The sequence below is a fragment of the Tenrec ecaudatus genome, chromosome 1 (genome assembly GCF_050624435.1).
Source record: "Tenrec ecaudatus isolate mTenEca1 chromosome 1, mTenEca1.hap1, whole genome shotgun sequence".
Taxonomy (NCBI): Eukaryota; Metazoa; Chordata; class Mammalia; order Afrosoricida; family Tenrecidae; genus Tenrec; species Tenrec ecaudatus.
Window position 1 is genome coordinate 173407319 of NC_134530.1, and position 20164 is coordinate 173427482.

Genomic DNA, 20164 nt, shown 5'->3' on the forward strand with positions numbered 1-20164 from the left:
TTAACCCATTTGCCTAATGGTGGGGTTCTGAGAAGAGATAGAAAAGAACTTGGTTGATTAAAAATATGTGAGGAGAGCTCCTTTTTCTGTTTCTGGAGTCTGCTTTCATTTTTAATTTCTTATGATGCTTTTGTTTTATATTTATTGTAGCTCAGCTTGCCTTTGGTGCCAAATCTAAATTGATCTTAATTTAAATGGGACTCAAGGCAAACCTCTGGAGGAATGTGTGGAGGTTGTGGAAGGTCAAGGTGCATACTTATTAGCAGGCAACATAAAGTGGGAGAATCATGAGGTGAGGGCGACCTTAAAGGGTAGGCATCTTGTCAAGCCAAGACCTTAAATCTTCTTTACAACCACCTTGGAAAAGATATTGCGCAATATATGATAGGACATCTCTAGCGATGGGAAATTTACTACTTCCTGCGGCAGCACATTTCATCTCTGGACAGCTATAAAAGTCTCCCATACATTAACCCAAAATTTATTCCCTTATGCGCCCTAAAAATCTTTAGGTTCCAGAAAGTAGTCTATGACTGTGAGGTTAGAAGTATGCAGGGGAGCAATAGAGTATACCATTGATGAAGAACCAACACCTTCATGATTTAGAAGCAGTATGGAATTTGTAAGAGTGTGTTAAGTGTCTTTGGCTTTACAAATCTCTGCTTGGGGCTCACATGTCCTTACTATGGGGTTCTCTCTTCTGTCCCTTTACCACCACCCTAAGGAGCCATGGTGGCCTGATGGGATACTCACTGAGCTATTCATCATGGGGTCTTCAGTGTGGACCCCCCTGGTCACTGCCAAGGACAAATAGGAGGCTTTTTGCTCCTATAAAGATTGACAGCCCGAGAAACCCACAGGACGCTCCTGCTGTGCTCTGTGGGCTTACTGTGTGTCAGAAATGACTCCATGGCAATGAGTCTGATGGGCTTCAAAATGTAGTGGAAAAATTTAATCATCTTTTCATTCCATTTTTCCACGTTCAGAAGCTCCCTCATAGTGGTTAACCATGACATAATGCTAGACTATTGTCCTGTCAGGAGTGTCTGAGTAGAACATTGGCTGAAGCAATTTCAGGCCTATTGGGTAGGTGAGACCCTTGGGTTTAACGGCAGCGTGACTTTAAGAACAAAAAGTATCCTCAGGAAAATACTGAGCCAGTGCAACCCAAGCTTATGAATCGAGGAGCCAGGCTGAATCCCGCCTTTGCTTTCACCACATGTATCTAATAGCTTGGCTCAGCATTTCCTGCGCCAGAGGAGCGGGGGCTCAGTGCTCCCACATCAACTGCTAAGATAATAACTGTCGTTTAGGGGTGCTTTCACACCCACTCTCCTTTCCTTTGTCGGTACTATGAAGAAAGGCTCACTGGATGTTTCTCTTAGTGCTCATGAACATACAGGCACCCTGGGAAATGAGACACAGAGGCAAAGTGGCATTTCCCTCCCAGAATTTAATCCTGGTGAGGGGCTGAGCTGCTGGCCTTTAGGGTCAGAAGCCCAGGCTTATCAGTACGTGCCAGTTGTGAATCATAGAATGATAATCCACACTGGCAAAGCTCCCAAATGGCTTTGGTGAAGAAACTAAACTTCCAGTTTCTTAAGTGTCTTGAGAAACAGACCAGATTTTTTTTTTATTACACACAAGCACATGCCCTTCCTATGCGAGGCAAGTGATAGGAGCAGACCCATTATTCAAGGATCACTTGGTGAGCAAAGCAATGGAGCCGGGCAGCTAAGTATATGACAGGAGTGCTTGGGGACCCAGGACTTCCCAGTAGATGGGACCATCGGATGCTCATAGTGGCCTTGCTGGTACATGTTCTTCCTGGCATGTGTTAGACCTTGCTAGCATTTAGCTTCTATGCCTTTCTTATTTTTATGAGGGAGGGTCAAAAAGTTCATGGAAAAACTTCATTATCTTTTAATCCCACTTTTCTGTGAACTTTTTGAAGCCTCCTTGCGTGCTTCCATGGCTGACCACTCAGACACCTCTGAACTACCCCAACCCACTTACACTTCTAATAGACATGTTCTTTGTTTACTGTCAATCAGATAACATTTCAAAACCTACTGTCCATCGTGGCTGTTCTGTCCACTTTAGAATAATTTTGTATAAGCCCTGAACTTGCCCATCATGGGTGGCCGCATCATTTTGCCTCTAGAGGACAATCTTATCCCCCAGGTCAGTGTCTCCCCCACATAGCATGTACCTTCTGCAGTGTTGTCCTCACTCTGCTCTGAAGAAAACTGAAGCTAGAGGGCCCAGGCATTTTGCCTGAGATCACTTAACTCCTAGGGGTGACGCTGCTGAGGTAGTCCTTGGGAGAGAAGCCAGCCTTCAAGTGATTGAAAGCTAAGCTGGAGAGGTATCTCCCAGAAGGAGCCCGTGGGACCTGATGACTCACTTTGAAACTCCATCCTTGGTAATCTCTGCTGTAGACTCACTTTCCAGCTGGTCCAGAGGAGAAGTGATCTAACAGGTCTTTCCTAGATCTGATTCTTCTGGTGCCAGGCTTGGGAAAGGAGAGCCTGCCATCGTGTTGCCTCCACCCACACCTGGTGTCTGTTTCAGGGCTGGGCTGTGATTGGGATAATGCCTTTCATCATGGTGTTCATTTTACACCGTCTCTGAAAGATGAATGCACATGAACAACAATCAGCCTTTTTGTCATCTTGTCCCATGTGACAGCCCTCTGCACTCTGGGCACACACACTGTGTCTCTCTCCTCTCCTTCTCTGCTCGTTGGATTGACGGGGCCATTGTGACAGTGCACACATTTCATTAAGGAGATGGAGCACGGGGCAGTGATGGCCATCATGACGAGGCTAAGAACTGGAACCTCTGCTAGGTAACCTTAGGCTTCCATGACTGATAGTAAATACAGGGGGCTTTCACAAATGAAAAAATTACATTATCTTTCAATTCCATTTGCCCATGAAGCTTTTAAAGCCCTGCTGTGTGTTGAACATTCCCTATCCAGGAAAGCAGCATGTTTATTTTTTCTGGGTTCACCTGGCATGCTGGAAGAGGCCTTGGGCTGAGATAGGAAGACCTGACTTCTGGTTCTTTCTCTACTCTTCCCAGTGTGTGACTCGGCATTTATTTTTACCTTTGTGAGCTACACCTGTAAAACGAACAGTTAGAGTAGATGATAAAGAGTAAAGGTCAGCATCTGAATCCAGCCTTCAAATATGGGTGTTAGTTCACTCTCTACATTTCCACTTCTTCACCCTCACTGTCAGACACCCCCGGGTCATTTTCTCTCTCTTACTGTAGCCTCCTGGAGCTAGGTCACCCTCACAAGTTAAAAGTGAGCTGTAACAAGCGCTGGCTGCAAGTTTGAGTAGTCTAAGTGACATCTCAATATCTCTCTCTCTTTCCCTCCACCCTTCACTCCTCTCTCCCCATCTCCCCTTTCTCCATTCTAAGCATCTATTCCAATGGAACAAAAGGTAACTAAATAAATGATCGGCATCATTTTAGATTACACGTGATACAGATTAGCAGAAAGCTGTAACAATTAGCACATGTGAAGACTTGTCATCAAAGTGTCCTTGTGAGTCACTCCTCTGGGGAGGGTTAGCCAACGTTGTTTGAGCAAAGGGTCTGAGTTGTAACTTCAGCCCTCCAGCTGCTTTCACCACCCAATCAGACACTCTGGTTTGCTCAACTGAGAGAGACAAACCTCGGCTTTCACACCCTGTGATTTTGCAGCAAATTCATTCGTTCATAAAAACAAATAAGCACCTTTCCATCTTGGTGCCAGAAGAATCCTCCTTCTGATGCTGTTTCCAATACACACGTTTTGGAGCACAAAAACTTTCATGATGAGAAGCATGAGCGTATGTTTAATTGCTTCATCATTTGCCTTGGCACATTGTATTAAACTTTGGCAATATTTAATTAGGCTACCAAAAATTAACATTGAGTGAGAGACTACCCCATTGTAAGGAAGAGGCCCAATATGTCCAGTTACAATTTCAAAAGGAGATAACTTGTGAGTCCCAAAAGGAATGGACCATAGATGCATCGACACCCAAGGCCATGGTAGATATCTTTCTTTTTTTCAAGGAGAACATTTATTCAGTCTTACATGGTACAAAGACAACTGCAGACACGTGTCCGGGTGAGGGAGACCATTAGCCTGTGGTCATAAGGGGTCAAAAGCATGGGAGTGCAAAGAAAAATGCCACAGAAAAACCTGATTGGTGGGGCACCCTGACCTGTTGACCTGCTGGCTCCTACTGCCCCATTAGGGTCAATAAGGTGCTATAATAACTCCCAGAACCCACAGAGCATACTATTCTTATAACTACAGATTTACTCTAGAAAAGGATACAAATGGAGATACATAGAAGGTGAGGTCTAGGAGGGTCCCCAACACGAAGTTTCTGTGTCCCAGTGCTCAGTGCGCTACACTCCCAAGGCAGAGGCACTCCCCAACCAGGACTGTTACTAGGTCTGCGTGATATGTCTAATCGTGACTCCTGAGGCTCGATGATAGTGATCTTTCCTGGCCAGCTCCCACGGTGCTCAAGTGTGGCCTGGAGATCGCACACTAAGTTGTTCCATGAATATTTTTAAGGAATTGTGCCTCCACTCATCTGGCGGTCTGTTTTGCATGTTGTAGTCTGGCTCCTTTGTGGCGTACTGGTTACGCATTGGGCTGCACTCCGTATGGTCTGCAGTTTGAAGCCAGCATCTCTCGGGGAGAAAGACTGGGCTCTCTAGTCCTGCGCGCGAACAGTTGCTGTCTTGGAAACCCACAGAGGGGTCGCTATAAGGCAGAAGTGCTTAATGATGCTGGGAGCTAGGGCACCTATATTTCAAATACCAGCAGGGTTACTAGGATGAGTACATTTCAACAAGCTTCCGGATTAGGAATAGACGAGGACGAAGGCAGAGAGAATCTACTGGAAAATTAGCCACTCTTGAAAACCGTCTGAATCCCAGCGAAGCATTGTCTGCTGTAGCGCCGGAGGATGGGAGGACTGGGGAAGAGCTGCTGCTGAGAACCGCCTCGTGGGCTCCTTGGCAACCTACAGCAGGAGCCAGCAGGCTCCTGCGCAGCAGCCAGAGATGGAGATGACTGCCATCTTCTCTTGTTGAAATTAACTATATATGTGGTTATGTTAAGAAGTACCCAACAGTGCTGTTTGGAACTAATGCCAGCCGATAACGAATCTGTGATTTCTTGTAAATCTTAGATTCCATTTGTGGTGTGAACCCAGTGTCGAAGGGAATTGGCTTTCCTTGGATGCGTCTCATCCAGTACATTTTCTTCAGCTCCCCATGAGGCCCAAGTAATTATCTTTTCTGTGTGTATAATAATGATTATTTGTTACGATGCTGGAATTAAACTATAGCACCATTTGCTAAGGACGAGAATTCTGAATAAGAAAGATTAGTCTTGCACTTCATCCAAGAGAATTTTCTGCTCAAGAATCCAGAGGGCCGGAGTTTTATGTGTTTTCTCGTATAAACCAATAACTTTGTTGAGCTCCCCTAAGGGGATGTTCTGGAAAGACTCTATCGTTCTCACTAACAATTATTTATTGTGTGTCTACCATGTTCAAGGGAGTGAGTGGGATCCATAGACATATTAGACATGGAGCCTGTCTAGCAAAAAATTCATTCTTTTTGATAGCATAATAGGTATCTATAGGTCCAGTTAAACTCTGATAGTTTTACATTATATTTATATCTTTCCCTCAGAGGCTGGTGCCTATAGGGGGCAGGGACCATGTGCTTTCTCCAGTCCTCTTTTATCTATTCGAAAAAGTAGAAGACAGACACAACACACCAACGAAATAACTATACACTAACGTGATAAGGAGAACAACTAATAATAATGTAACACTTATGTTGAGTACCTACTGTTTTGCTAGGCCTTTTGTCAGTCACTATATACTTGGAAAACCCTCACAGCCCAGAAAAATGAGCAACTTCCCTAAGATTTCAAGTCCCCACTGGTGGTGAAGTTACGGTACAAATGGGCTCTGTTTTCCTCTAATCCACGCAGGTTTGTTTAGTAGCTGCTGTTGCTATGGCTGTATGTACTATCCTCCCCAGACTCCTTTAAGGAAATGTGGTCCTTTATAAGAAATGGTTAGCGGAGTCAGTTTTAACCTCTAGCCCGTGCTCTGTCTCTGGGACATTGCATCTCAAGCACATGATTTTCCTGCCCAAACAGAAAGGCTAGTCACTGTGACCACATAGAACTGATGTAATTGGGCAAGAAAGGGAGGCGTTTAGGACTGTAGAACCCAAATTTAGAAGCAGGACCTTTGAGAATTCACCTAGTCCAATCCCCTGATCGATTACATATGGCAACCGAGGACAGAGGCGGCAAACTGACTGTCCGCAAACCACCCGGTTATTTCTGACAGAGTTGGTGTAAACCTAAGCCTTGAAATAGCAGGCCAGTCTTCTCCCCACGGGGTTATATTTCTAGGCTTCGATGTATTTTCTGACAGTTTGAAAACAGATATATTCGAAATCGTGATGCTGTTAGCACTTCAGTGTGGTCGTACACTTTCTATATCTATAAATTACACCTGAAGGTGAGCGAGCTAGAGTGTCAGTCTAATCCCATTTATTGAGGAAGTGTGGAAAATGTGCTACGATGGGTTAATGTAGCCTCTGCAGGTTGTTGGGGTTTTAGTTTGTTTTTGAAGGGGCACGGATAATGGTAAGGCCTGCAGACGTGGAGCCGTGCTTGCTGATAATTGTTGTTAGAGACGGGAAGTAAATGTCAGCCCGAAAGCCTCCGTCACGTGTGGACTCCTTCCCTCAGCGAAGGAAGGCTTCAGAGCTGCCGTATCCATTTCCAGGTTCCAAAAGGAATCCAAGCCGTTGTGATCATTATCCCTGATTTTGTGTTCTGTTGCTGGCACTGTTCCAGTCTGACCTGCCTCTGACCTTGTTCCCATGTCGTATGCTCTTCCAGAAGCTTTTTGGATGACACATGGCCATGAATTTCCATGGAGACCATGGTATTTGTACTCGTTCAATAAAAGGAAGAAGCATTTATATTAAGGAGGTGCTTAGCTCCATCCATTGATTTTATAAAACAAGACTTTTATTCCCTTTTTTGGGTTTAAAGTGAAGAGCTTCTTTGGGTGAGGGGGGGAGTGATCAAGGTATTGGAAAACTTTGATGTTTTTACTTCATGTATCAAAGATAACAAAGAGTTTAAAGGCACAAGAGCAGGATTTCAATTACCCACTGGACTGGGTGACCTTGTAGGGGAAATTATTGAACTTTCTTTTAACATCAGATTTCACCTATCTATAAGGTAGAGATAGATTTTGATTATGTACTAGAAAACATTATGTAAAAGTAAATTGTTCTTTACTCAGATGGAAAATGGGATTTCTTGCCGGTATCAAGTAGAAAACTTCTTATGAGAATCAATATAGCATCTATTTTATTTTTTAAAAAACGGAACTGACACCAGGGGCTCAAGTAGAAAGCAAATGTTTTGAGAATGATGATGGCAACAAATGTACAGATGTGCTTGACACAGTGGATGGATGGATGGATTGTGATGAGTTGTATGAGCCCCCAATAAAATGATTTTGTTTTAAGAAACAAAAACAAAACCCTCAGCTAACATTACAATGGAGGAAGGTAGAGAACACAAATAAGCCAGGGATACTTCTTTTAAATATTCTAGTGAAGATTGCACTCCGAGCAATTAGATGAGCAAAGGGAGTAACAGGTAGCCAGGTAATGAAAGACGTAACCCCGCCCCCCCCCCCCCCCCCCGTTCACAGATAGCTCGCTTCTGTAAAGACAATCTCGATGAATCCAAGAAAGCTACTAGAGTTAAGAAAAGAATTCAGCAGAGTTGCAAGGTATAAAGTCAACAAACTAATCAATTGGGTTCCCTATCCACTAGCAATGAGCAACTTGTAAAGGAGATGAACAGCTGCATTTATAATATATGAAAGAATAAAATATTCAAAAACAGAATAAATTTATCCAGGGATGAAAGAACTGAACATTGAAAAAATTTACTGCTAAAAAGATTACGGAAGATCTAAATCGAGGAAAAGACATTTCTTATTCATTGACAAGAAGACTTCATATTAAGATGTCAACACAAGTGGGTTGCTAAAGGGGATCTAATCTCAACTTCATTGCTAACTTGATGGTAAGGATCAGCAAGAATCCAATTCCCAACCAGAAACAGATCCAGCTCTCATCTCCCCTTATCTCTAGCTCTTCTCACCCAGACACCACCTACGACTTCCTCATATTTGATGCTTAGGGCCAGGTCCTTTCATCCCTGGTCAAGACACACATTAGAAGTACTCTGCCCTCCTGATCGACTACCTGTGCAGCTCTCAGAATCCAGCCCCCCATGGGAGAAGAAAGACTAGTAAACTCTAATTCTGAGGTCAACTAGAATAACCCAACAGTGCCATGAGTGTCCTTGGTGTGCAGGAAGGGGACACAAAATTAGACAAAGAAGTTACACACGTAGTTGTTCACATACAGAGTTGGGATATGGGCATGAATCTATTCCTCCAGACAGTCTTCCCCCATTTCTGAAAGAAAACAATTCTTCCCCATTGCCCCTGGTTGCTTTGAATTTCTGGAGCTTAATTAGGAAGCAGACCTGGGTCTCACTGAACACTTATTTTATTGGTCTCATTGCTGCCGTTGCTTTTTCTGCTCATGATCCCCCTGGAACAATGTGAGGCCCTGCCTCACTTGGCCTTGAGGCAGAAGTAGGCTGCAGGCCAGTCCCTCTCAGTCCTCCTGTCTGCCCTCTTGGACTTGGTGCAGCAAATAAGGCTCTTCTTTTCCCCTGGAGGAACTCAAGGGAGGTACTGACAGTTTTAGTGACAGTTCCTCCTCCCTTCCCCCTCCTCCTCCTTCCTTCTGTGCCCGTCTGGATTTGAAATGTCTTCATTTCTTCACATACCACGGAGACAGCCAGTTCAGGACAGTGAGTAGCAAGAACTGAAATTTCCCTCACACGTTGGCCAAGACTCCATGTCCTTATTTGCAAGCATTTAAAGAAAAAAGGTTTGTTTGGGGTTTTTGGCTTTAAAAATTGGCTTCAAATAAAGCTTGGGGTTATGTGAATGTCCTGAAGCTGGTTAAGCTAAATTTGGTGTCATTATTGTTCAGTAATACCTTATTTATCCTATAGTTGAAGCCAATGTGATTTATATTCCCATAATACAGGGTCAGTAGTTTGGGGGTTTCTCTCTCTCTCTCTCTCTCTCTCTCTCTCTCTCTCTCTCTCTCTCTCTCTCTCTCTCTCGCACACCATGGTATTCTTTTAAATGAGAATTTGAAGCAATTTCATCTTAATAATATTCCTTTGAGTATTTCCATATAGAAATGCGAGGAAAGATTAGATTACCTTTTTTTCTTTTGTATCTTAAAACATTTACATAGTAGAGGGGATGTAGAAAGACAATTTCAGACCAAGAGAAAGGAATCATTCAATGGTTCCTGAATTTAAGACAGTGGAAGTAGACAGAGCTGTGTGAAGTTTACAAAGTCAATCCTGTTTCTGATTGAGGCTGCTTGCCATATTGCACTGACTTAGAACCCTGCCAGCATGGTAGAGGTGGTAGGACCCTGGTGGTGGTCCTGTTGAATAAGCGTCAGACTGCTAATGGCAAGGTTGGTGGCTCATACCCGCCATCTGCTCCAAAGGAGAAAGGTGAGGCTGCCTGCCCTGCGAAGATTTATAAAGGCTCACAAGTGGGGTGCAAGTGACCCAATAGCAGTACTTCATTTTTGGTTTTCGCAGAGTTAATAAGGAACTCTGGTAGTGTGGTAGGATATGCATTGGGCCAATAGCACAAGATCAGCAATTCTAACCCACCAGCTGTTTCATTCTATCCTATGCACTCCTTTTGAGTGAGACTAGAATATGGCAGTGGATTTGGGCCTTAGTGGAATCAGAGTCTCAATATCAAGAAGACTTGTTCTAGTTGTCAGGCATGCCTTCATGACTGCACTCTGCAGAGTCCTCCTTGAAAGGTGGCTGGGAATGTAGGGTAATGAGTGCAGGAGTCGTGAGCATGATGAAGAACCTTAATTCCAGAATTCTGGTCTTACCATTAAAGAAGCAAAAGCTCCAACTGTACCCATGTTAGGCCGGTGAACAACTGGAAGGTTGTTCATCCATCCCCTGTGACCCCACAAACCCTTTGGATTATTTAATTTCCTAATCTACCCATAGATAGAATAGACTCACCCAAGGATTACTGCGAGACCTTTAGAGGAAGAGAGCTGGATTTGAATGTGATTTTCAGATAATAAGTAGATGAAAAGATCTTTATGGTTTCTTTTCCAGAATATTCTGTGTGGAGGCTGATGCCTCTTCTCAATTGTCATTGAGTCATTTTAATGCATGGAAACTCTGTGTGTATCAGAGGGAAGCTGTGCTTCACAGGGTTTTCAGTGTCTGACTTTTTAAAGAAGTAGACCACTAGACCTTCCTTTAAGGTGCTTTTGGGTAGACTTGAACCTCCTACCTTGAGCATATTAACTATGTGTACTACTCTGGTGGCACATTGGCTAAACACTCAACTGCTAATCGAAGCATTGGTGGTTCAAACCCATCCTGTGGCACTGATGGGTTAAAAACATTCAAAGATAAACCCAAACCCCACTGCCGCCAAGGTAATTCTGACTCATAGCAGCTTATCTAAGATGTGATAGATAGATTTATTGTGCCAACCTAGCCAATAGCAACATGTGGGATTAATCGGGTCACGGTTTGATTGGAAGGCAAAGAGATAAATGGCTCTGCAAGGCCCGCCCCCATCTCTTTTGCTCTTTGGTGATTGGAGCGTGCTGGAGCATGCCTGCTGCTGCTGTGACTAGTTCTCTGCCTCAACCTGTGAGCTACAGTACCTGTGGGTCAGGCCAATCCAATGATCATGTAGCTAGAACTTGAGGCTCCTTTGAGACCTGCTTCACCACACTGCTCGTGTGTACATCTCTTGAGCCTGAGGCTGGTGGATTCCTTCACCTTGCATTGCTTGCATTCAATATCTCATCCAGGCCTGCCTGTTTAAGGTCCTGAGTTACTGTTGCTGACCCACCCTGGTGCTTGTTGCCTGTGGGCAGACTCTGCTTGCCTTGCCCCGGGGAGGACTCTGCTGTCTGCTTCCTTTACCCTGGACCCGGAAGCCCATGTGGAAATGGAAGATTATCACTTCAGATCACAAATGGAGGATGACTACATCACTATATTAAGACAATGAGAATCAGGACTGAGCCAAGCCGACACATAATCATCACAGCCAGTGTCCCTCTTATCTTGTACCCCAGTATGCATTACTGCCAGGTATACAGTGTTAATGTGAAAAATAGTGGGATATTTGCTGATTTTGTAAATGTGAAATGTCATTAAAGAAGATAACTGGTAAGTGAGGAATAAGCCCAAATTTTCTTTGGGACAATGATGCCTTTATTAGAAGGGTGGAATTGAGCCCAGAATGCCATGCTATAATTATGAAACACTCTGAATCTAATGGAAGAAAAGAGAGGCAAGACTGACATCAAATACTGACTACCAGCTTTATATAGAGTCTTTCCTTATTTAAGAGAAGACTCTTAAGCAAAGAGAAATCCAGGGCACTGCAATTTATTTTTACTAAAAGAGAAGAAAATGCTAGCAGAAAAAATGTATGTTCTAGAGCTAATCACAAAAACTGAAGATAGCTGCAAAACTTTCACTTTCTAAGCGAATTAAAGGCAATGGCATTAAATTATCCTATTTTTAGTTAAATTAAGCACAAATGAAAAGTATAAATTTTAGGGAAAAATTAATAGTGGAGAGAAAATGGGCAGAGTGGCTACTGTAAAGGGCAAAAAGACCTACCTCCCTGTGAGACATTCCTGTTGACAAGCCATATGAAACTACACTAATGGAGCCAGAGCCCTAGAGCTGGAGGAGTCTCAGAGACTCACACCAGCACTGAGATGCTTCCACCACCTCTGGATCCACAAGACTTTCCAAACACTGGCCTGTGATCATTCGGCATTCCTACTTGGCTGCGTGAGTCTGAAGAGGAATTTATAGACTGGTATTGGATGAATGGGCTAATTTCAGACTTATGAACTTGGTCTGGACTTGACTGGGATGGTTTCTTAATATACAATTACTCTTTTATGTAATTTTCTTATCCGCGTATGAGTGTCTATGAATTTGTTTCTCTAGTCATCCCAAGCTAATGTAAAAGGCTTCCGAGGTTATAAATCTTTCTGGGAACAGACAGCCTTGTCTTTCTCCCATGGAATGGCTGGTGGTTCTTACATACTGACTTTGCAGTTAGCAGCCCAACCCTCACTGACAAGGGGCCCCATCAGGGCTCCTTTCATAAGGACCACAGCCTGGGCAGTGCTGCTTGTCACACAGAATCATTATGCGGTAGAATCAAGGTGAGGGCACCTAACAACCACCAAAGACCTCTTTTAAAACCATTGTCTGACTGCTGTGGACAAGAGACGGTGCAGGGTAGCCTGGAAGCTTGGCCTCCCATCCTCTGCCTGCCAAGACAGAAAATAGTTGTTCTCTATTACTTTGCCTCAGTCTTCTTTCCTTTTAGTCAATAGATTAGTTACAGTCTTCAGAATTGCAAGAGGGAGTCTTGCCAAATTGCTTTTTATAATGGAGGTTTATTGCTTGGATGGGAACACAGCATGAGCTGGCATTACCTTGATGCATCTTCATTCTTAGCCTTTCAGTCAATTTGGGTACAAGCTAGACAGCAGGTCATAAGAACCGTCTACTATTATATCAGGCTCAGCCTGGCTCCAGTTAACAGGCTAGGATTTTATATCCCCAAAAGGGAGGATTTGCTAGAGTAAATGAGGTCATTTTATCTTGGAGTTCAACTACAGGGCATTGGTATGCCACTCTCTCGGTAGCGCTTGACCTCTGTGATGTTCAGTCAAGTGCTGGTCCAAATCCCTCGTGGCCAGGGAAGCGAGGTTGGTCTCATCAGATGCACACAGCATCAGCGGAATCATCCGCACTCAGAGTACTCGGGCTGCTTTCCACGGGCTCTTAGTAAAGGTCAGTAGGCTCAGCAGCTTCCTGAGGTTTCATGACCCCTTTGATGCTTTCAGTCATTGACTCTCTTCTACTGGTTTTGAAAACAAAAATAGAACAGCAAGGATTCTCAAGAGTACACCTTTTCTGACAGTAAACGCATGAGAAGACAGAATCCATTCCCCTCAGAAGGGTAGTATTTGTGGCTGTCACCTCCCCAAGTGTTTAACTCATAGCAGATATTTATGGAAAATGCTTGGGTCCCATCAGAATCTCCTGAAAGCGACACATTTCTAGGGGCTTGCCCCGTTGTTGTTGGGTGCCAACAAGTTGGTTCGGACTTGTACCGACCCTATGTCCAACAGAGTGAAACACTACCCAGTCCCATGCCGCCCTCACAATTGTTCTTGTGTTTGAGCTCATTGGTGCAGCCGCTGTGTCCGTCCACCTCACTGAGCTTCTTCCACTATTTTGAAGTCCTTTTCCAGGGTCTAGTGTCCTGTTTGAATTAATGTCTCTGAAGAGGTCAAGCCCAATCATCTCTAGTAAAATTGCAACACAAAACAATCCCAACAGGACATTTGCCTCTGCAAAGATAGAGTTGATGTACTTCTCTTATTTTTCTAAATGCAGGTGACAACTTTGGATATTATATATAAAAGAAACATAAGATTTTAAAAGAGACCTAAAAATTGGCAGTGGCAAGTTCCATGGGTTTTCTTTTTGCCTCACATATCCCAGACAGACCATATTTTTCACATATGGTGTGTTTACATAAATAACACCGAGATGCATATAATGTGCACATAGCAAACCCACAAGGGCGTATCATGGTTTTCATCCATATAATGTGTGTGAGATTTGCACAAAAGTACTGTAGAGCTGAAGAAACCAACAACCTTGAAATGCCAATAGGGATAGACACAGAAAAGTCCAACAGCAGGACAAGAAAGGGGAAGGTCAACAAGGGGAAAATACAGTTTCCATAGTAACTGCTCTCCTCCATCCAAACATTTCAGAGAAAGCTGACCACATCCTCCCTGTTCCAGCCAAAGGTAGTGACCCTAGACCTCTACCCTCATACCTGTTATAAGGAGGTTCCCCAACCTTTCTTCCAGATGTTTTTGAAGAACTGATTAAGGTGCTGGGATTTTCATCCCCACTGGCTGCTAATGTGGCCTCCAACCCCATGTGGTATCCAGGGAGGCCACATGGAGAATACTGACAGAGCATTCCTGGGGGGTGGTAGTGGGACTACTGGGCTCAGACACAGCCACAGTTGGGAGGATCGCACAGGACTGGGCCACATTTCGTTTTGTTGTATGTAGGGTCACTTTGAGTTGGAACCAGCCTGACCGCATCTACTGACAACAACAAGTGGGGCTATAACGCCCACCTACACTCAGTAGTAGTGAGAAGGCCCTTCCCCCTTTGGGTGTCAACCGAGGTCAAGTAGAAAATCCAGGCTTCTAGTCACACGATGGCAGTAACAAGGCTGCACTTACCCCTTTCTCTGGTGCTGGTGCTGGTGGGGGTTAACCACAAGATCTCAAATTCAGAAACACCAGCCACTCCTTGAAAGAAAGATGAGGCTTCTACTTCCATTAGGACGTATACTCTCAGAAACACAGGGGGGTGGGGGGTGGGTGCTGCTCTGCCCTGTAAGGTAGCAATGAGTCAGCAACGCCTCGATGGCAGTGAGTTTTGCACTTTTGAGATTCTCACAACAGAGTCCTCAACAATATCTAGGTTTCAAAACAAAGATCATTTGCCATATCAGAAATGTCAACGACAATGAAAAACAGACAATACTAATGCTATGGTGGCAGAGATGTTGGAAATATCTATCAAATTTTTAAAGCGGCCATTACAAAAACGCGTCAGTGAGCAATTATGAACTCTTGAAACAACTGAATAAGTAAAATGTTGCAGCCAAGGAACAGAAAGTGTAAAGAAGACCAAATGGAATTTTAGAAATGAAAATATAATAACAAACTTTAAAAACTCAGTGCATGGGCTGAACAACAGAATGGAGGGAACAGAAAAATTTCAGTGAATTTGAAGAAACAATAATAGAGATTTGATAAACAGAAAATAGACCAGAATAAAAGTAAAATACACACATAAAAATAGAACCAAAACGTAGAAAATAGACCAGAAAATGAAATGACCGATCTATGGGACTATAGCAAATGATACAACATTTATGTCATCAGTATTCCAGAAGGTTTGGCTGAAAAAGAATTAGAAAAATGATGTCTCAAACCTAGGAATTCTATTCCTAAGTATACTCAAGACCCTCAAAACATAAGTTCATACAAAAATATATCATGAATATATATAGCAATATTATTCATAATAACCCTACTGTGCAAACAACTCAAATGCCCATCAATTGATGAGTGAAAAAAATACAAGACTTAAACGTACATATTCAAGAAGCTGAATTTGTATGTCATGTATTAAGGACCCACGGAGTATTAACCCTAATCCTTGCCATAGCTACCCTATTAACATATAACTAAAAATGTACAAACATCAAAATATAAACTAGATGATCGTAACCTCCTAAAAATCAAATGTCTGTGTGCATCGAAATATTTTACCAAAAGAAAAAGCAAAACAAAAAACCAACAGGTTAGGTATGATAAAGAAAACAATAAATAATTTAGTTTAAAGATGGGATAGGAACAAACATTTCACCAAAGAAGACAAGTTGGCAGCCAGCAAACACATGAAAATGTCCCAGTAGAGAGAAGTAACCACCACCAGAAATAGCAAAGTTCAAAAACTTGGAAAACAACAACTGCTTGAAGATGTGGAGAGACTACAACCGTTATACACTGCGGGTGGGATTTTAAAATGGTACCATCACCATCCCTGTGGAAGAGAGTCTGGCACGTCCTTTTCAAGCTGGGAACAGAAATGCCGTATGATCCAGCCACCCTGCTGTCGGGTATATATCCTGCAGAAATCAGAGCCATATATGCACACCCAGACATCGTAATTATGAGGGGTCACACAAGCAGGCACTGTTCTGTTCTATTGTACATAGAGTCACTCAGCCCCTGACAACACAGCAACATCTAAGAGCCCCCAATAAAACTATTTTTAAACAAAACAAAATGCAGCCACATGTTCATCACAGCACTAGTTACATGATGAGAACAACCTAAGCACCCACCAACAGATGGATGTTTAATAAACGATGGTGCATATACCCAACGGAATGCTGAAACTATCCCCTGGAGGCACCTTTTAGTGAAATAACAGATCGACAAAGGATATCACGCGTGAGTCCAGTACTCCATCAAAAAAAAAACAAACACCTGTTTGAAATCAAAAGGTCAACAATGAGAAGATAAAGGGTAAGGAAGCCGAAGCAAGGGTCTTGGAATTGTCAGGTACCTTTAAAGACAGGTTAACACCTCTGGAAAATGTGACTGCTAGCACTGACAGTTTGTACGGAGATGGTTCATTGGGAGTCTAATTTGCTCTGTAAACTTCATTGAAAACATACTTTTTTAATAAAAGAGGAGAGTCTGGTGATGTCCTGGATGAGTGGAGTGCTCACTTACTAACTAGAAAGCTGGTCGTTTGGACCACCCAGCTGAGCCACTGGACAGTGACCTGGTGATCTGCTTCATCAGGATTCTACCTTCAGAAGCCCTGGGGGGCGGCGCTCCTCTGTCACACGAGATCATGCAAGTCAGAGTAGGCTTGACGACACCCAGTAAAAATGGCGATGTGAATAACTCTTCGTATAACTTTGATGATTTCGATAAAATGTACCAGTCTTACAAAAAACATAAAGTACTGCATCTGCAGTGGGAGGAATAAAAAAAGTTAGTCCATTATATGTTGTCTGTAAGTAACTCACTTCAAATATAGTGACATTGCTAGGCTGGAAAAGGTGGGAGAAATATATCGTATAAATGTTAGTCAAAGGAAAGCAAGAGCAGCTTGGTCATGTCAGTTACAGCAGGCTGTGGAGCAGGATAATTACCACAGCCAGAGAAAGACATTGCAGAATGATAGAAAGTGCCGATCCACTAGGAAATGATGACCATTTTAAGTGTGTTTGCACCAAAGACTAGAACGATGTAGAGCAAAACATGGGAAGCAAAAAGTGATATAGAACTGAAAGAAGAAATTTATATACAAATTGATTCAGTAATTGACAGAACACCGAGATTAAAATATCAGCAAGGGCATAGAAGAACTCAACATTACCATTGACCAACGTGATCTAAATAACACTTATAGAGCACTCCACCCTACAGGAACAGAGTACACGTTCTTTTCGGGTGCCCACAGAACAATACAAGACATCCTGGGCCATAAACAAACCTCAACAAATTTAACAGACCTAAAATAATACCGAGCGTGTTCTCAGACTATAATGGAATCACATTGGAGATCAGTAACAGGAAGATAACAGAAAAATATCCAAACACTAAAATGAAGTTACAGACTTCTGGATAACCCATAGGTCAAATAAGTCCCAATGGAAATATTATAACTGCAGCTAAATGAAATCCAACATATCAAGATGTTTGAGGTCCAGCTAAAACAGAACTGAAAGTGAAATTATAACACTAAATACATTAGAAAGGCATAATATTTGCATATTAACAATCTAAGCTCTTATCTTCCACTGCCACTCTCTCCCCCCGCCCCCTCACCAAAAAAATGTCAATCCCAAATGCTTGTGAGGATTCGGAAAAACTAAACCACTCATTTACTGCTGGTGGGAAGAGTTAAGGGTGCAACCATTCTGAAACACAGACATTTCTTTCACAAAACAAAAACAACTGGGCATGCAACTGCCATTTAACTCCACAGTTGTACCCAATGATATTTATCCTAGAAAATGAAAGCTTACATTGACACAAAAATCCAGTATATGAATGTTTATGGCTTTATTCATTCTAGCCCCAAACTGGAAACTACTCAGGTGTCTGCAAGGGCAAATGATTGAAGGAGCCGTGATCTATCCATGTCATGAAATATTACTCAGTAATAGAAAATTACTTATTTATGCCCAACAACTTGGTTGAATCTCCAAAGAATTATAATGAGTAGAAAATGCCAATGCCCTAAGATTGATTACTGAATGAGTCCATTTGTATCAGATCCCAGAAAGAAGAGATTACAGAGATGGAAGACAGAGTAGTGATTACCAGGAATCATCGAGGGAGTCGTGCAGTGTTAGTTGTTCTCTTGGAAGTAAAAGTTTTCTTATTTAGCATTGGTTCATTGAACTTCTGTGACCTGGACTCTGACTGTACAGCCTGGTAATGGCTACGTTTTTGAAATCGTGACTATAATGTGTGTGCTACTTAGCACAGAGTAAAGTGTTAAGTGGGGAGTGTTACACAGAGGAGTGGTAGGAAATCCTTCATCCGACATTTTGGAATTGCTGCCACTTTTCTCAGATCATCTCTGCTTTTGTGTATGCTCTTTTGTCTGCCGAAGAGCCCTGGAGGCATAGTGGGTTAGGAATTGGACTCTTAACCACAAAGTGAGCCGCCCCAGAAAGAAAGACGAGGCTTTCTCCTGTAAAGACTTACAGCCTCCGAACCCCACAGGGGTCGTTCTACCTGTCTTATAGGTTATTAGGAGTTGGAATCAACTTGATGGCAGTGAGTTGGATTTTGGTTTTCCGCTGCCTAGAAGCTCCGCCCACTTTATACTGAGCAAATAATCAGAGAAGCTTGATTATATGAAGAAGAATGCAAGATCAAAATTGCAGGAATACTCATTAACAGCCTGTGATATGCAGATAACATAACCTTGCTTGCTGAAAGTAAGGAGGACTTGAAACTTGCTTGAAGCCTTACTGATGAAGATCAAGGATTGCAGCCTTCAGTAGGGATGACAGCTCAATATAAATAAGACCCAGATCCCAACAACTGGACCAATAAGCAACGTCATAATAAATGGAGAAAAGGTTGACGTTGTCAAGGATTTTGTCTTGTTTAGATCCACAGTCATTCCGCATGGAAGCAGAAGTCAAGAGATCAAACAACGTGGTACATCAGGTAAATTTGCTGCATAAGACCTCTAGATTATTGCAAAACAAGGATGTTGCTTTAAGGACTAAGATGCTCTTGACCCAAGCCTTGGTAGTTTTGACTTCCTAATATGCATGAGAAATTTGGACATTAAATAAAGAATGCCAAAGAAGAATCTAAGCATTTGAATTGTGGTGCTAGAGAAGAAAATTGCAAGTACCATGGACTGCTAAAAGAACAAATCAATCCATGTTGGAAGAAGTGAGACCCGAGTGCTTCTTAGAGGCAAGGATGTCAAGATTTCGTCTTACATACTTTGGACATGTTATCAGGAGAGAACAGTCTCTAGAGGACGACATCATGTTTGGTAAAGTAGAGGCACAGCAAAAGAGGAAGACTCTCAATGAGATGGATTGACATAGTGGCTGCAACAGTGGGTTCAGGCATAGGAATAACTGTGAGGATGACACAGGCCCGAGCGGTGTTTGGTTCTGTTGTGCATAAGGGTATAAGGTCGCTATGGGTTGAAACTGACTCAATGGCACCTAACAACAACAAACTTGTCTGTTCAGAGCACATGGGAGCAAATGAAGGGGGAGGAAGGGAGAGTGGAGCACATCCTGGCCTATCAAACCTTGAGGATGATATCCCTGCTCAGAGTAGCCAATCCACAGAGAAAACCATATAGTCCGCCCCGCTATGAGACATGACACCTCCTCACTGACCCATAGCCCTATAGGGGACAACGCTGGAGACATTGTGTGGGAATTGTGCCCAATCTGACCCCACCACACCAGACAAAACACTAAGGGCATGCAACACAACAGCAAGGAGCAACAAGATCCCCAGGGAGCACCAAAAATAAACTTTGGGGCCAGGACATGGCACCTCATCAGACTTGAGTGGTAAACCTCCTAAAGGCCAACAAAGAGTCCTTGAACTATCTACAGGCTTTTCTTTCTTTTTGATCATTGGGTTTTTTGTTGTGTTGTTTTGTTGCTTTGTTTTGCTCTGTCTTGTTTTTGTGCGTGTTATTATCTTCTCAGGTCTGTCTAAATAAGATAGGCTGGATGAACATTTTGGAGGAGAAAACAACTGGACTGATGGT

The 20164-nt window shown here is 42.9% G+C and overlaps 1 protein-coding gene across 3 annotated transcripts in view; it reads left to right on the forward strand.

The window, feature by feature from the left end:
- LOC142462324 (carboxyl-terminal PDZ ligand of neuronal nitric oxide synthase protein) overlaps window positions 1-20164 on the forward strand; it is a 384106-nt gene that overhangs the window by 261487 nt on the left and 102455 nt on the right. The window lies entirely within an intron of this gene.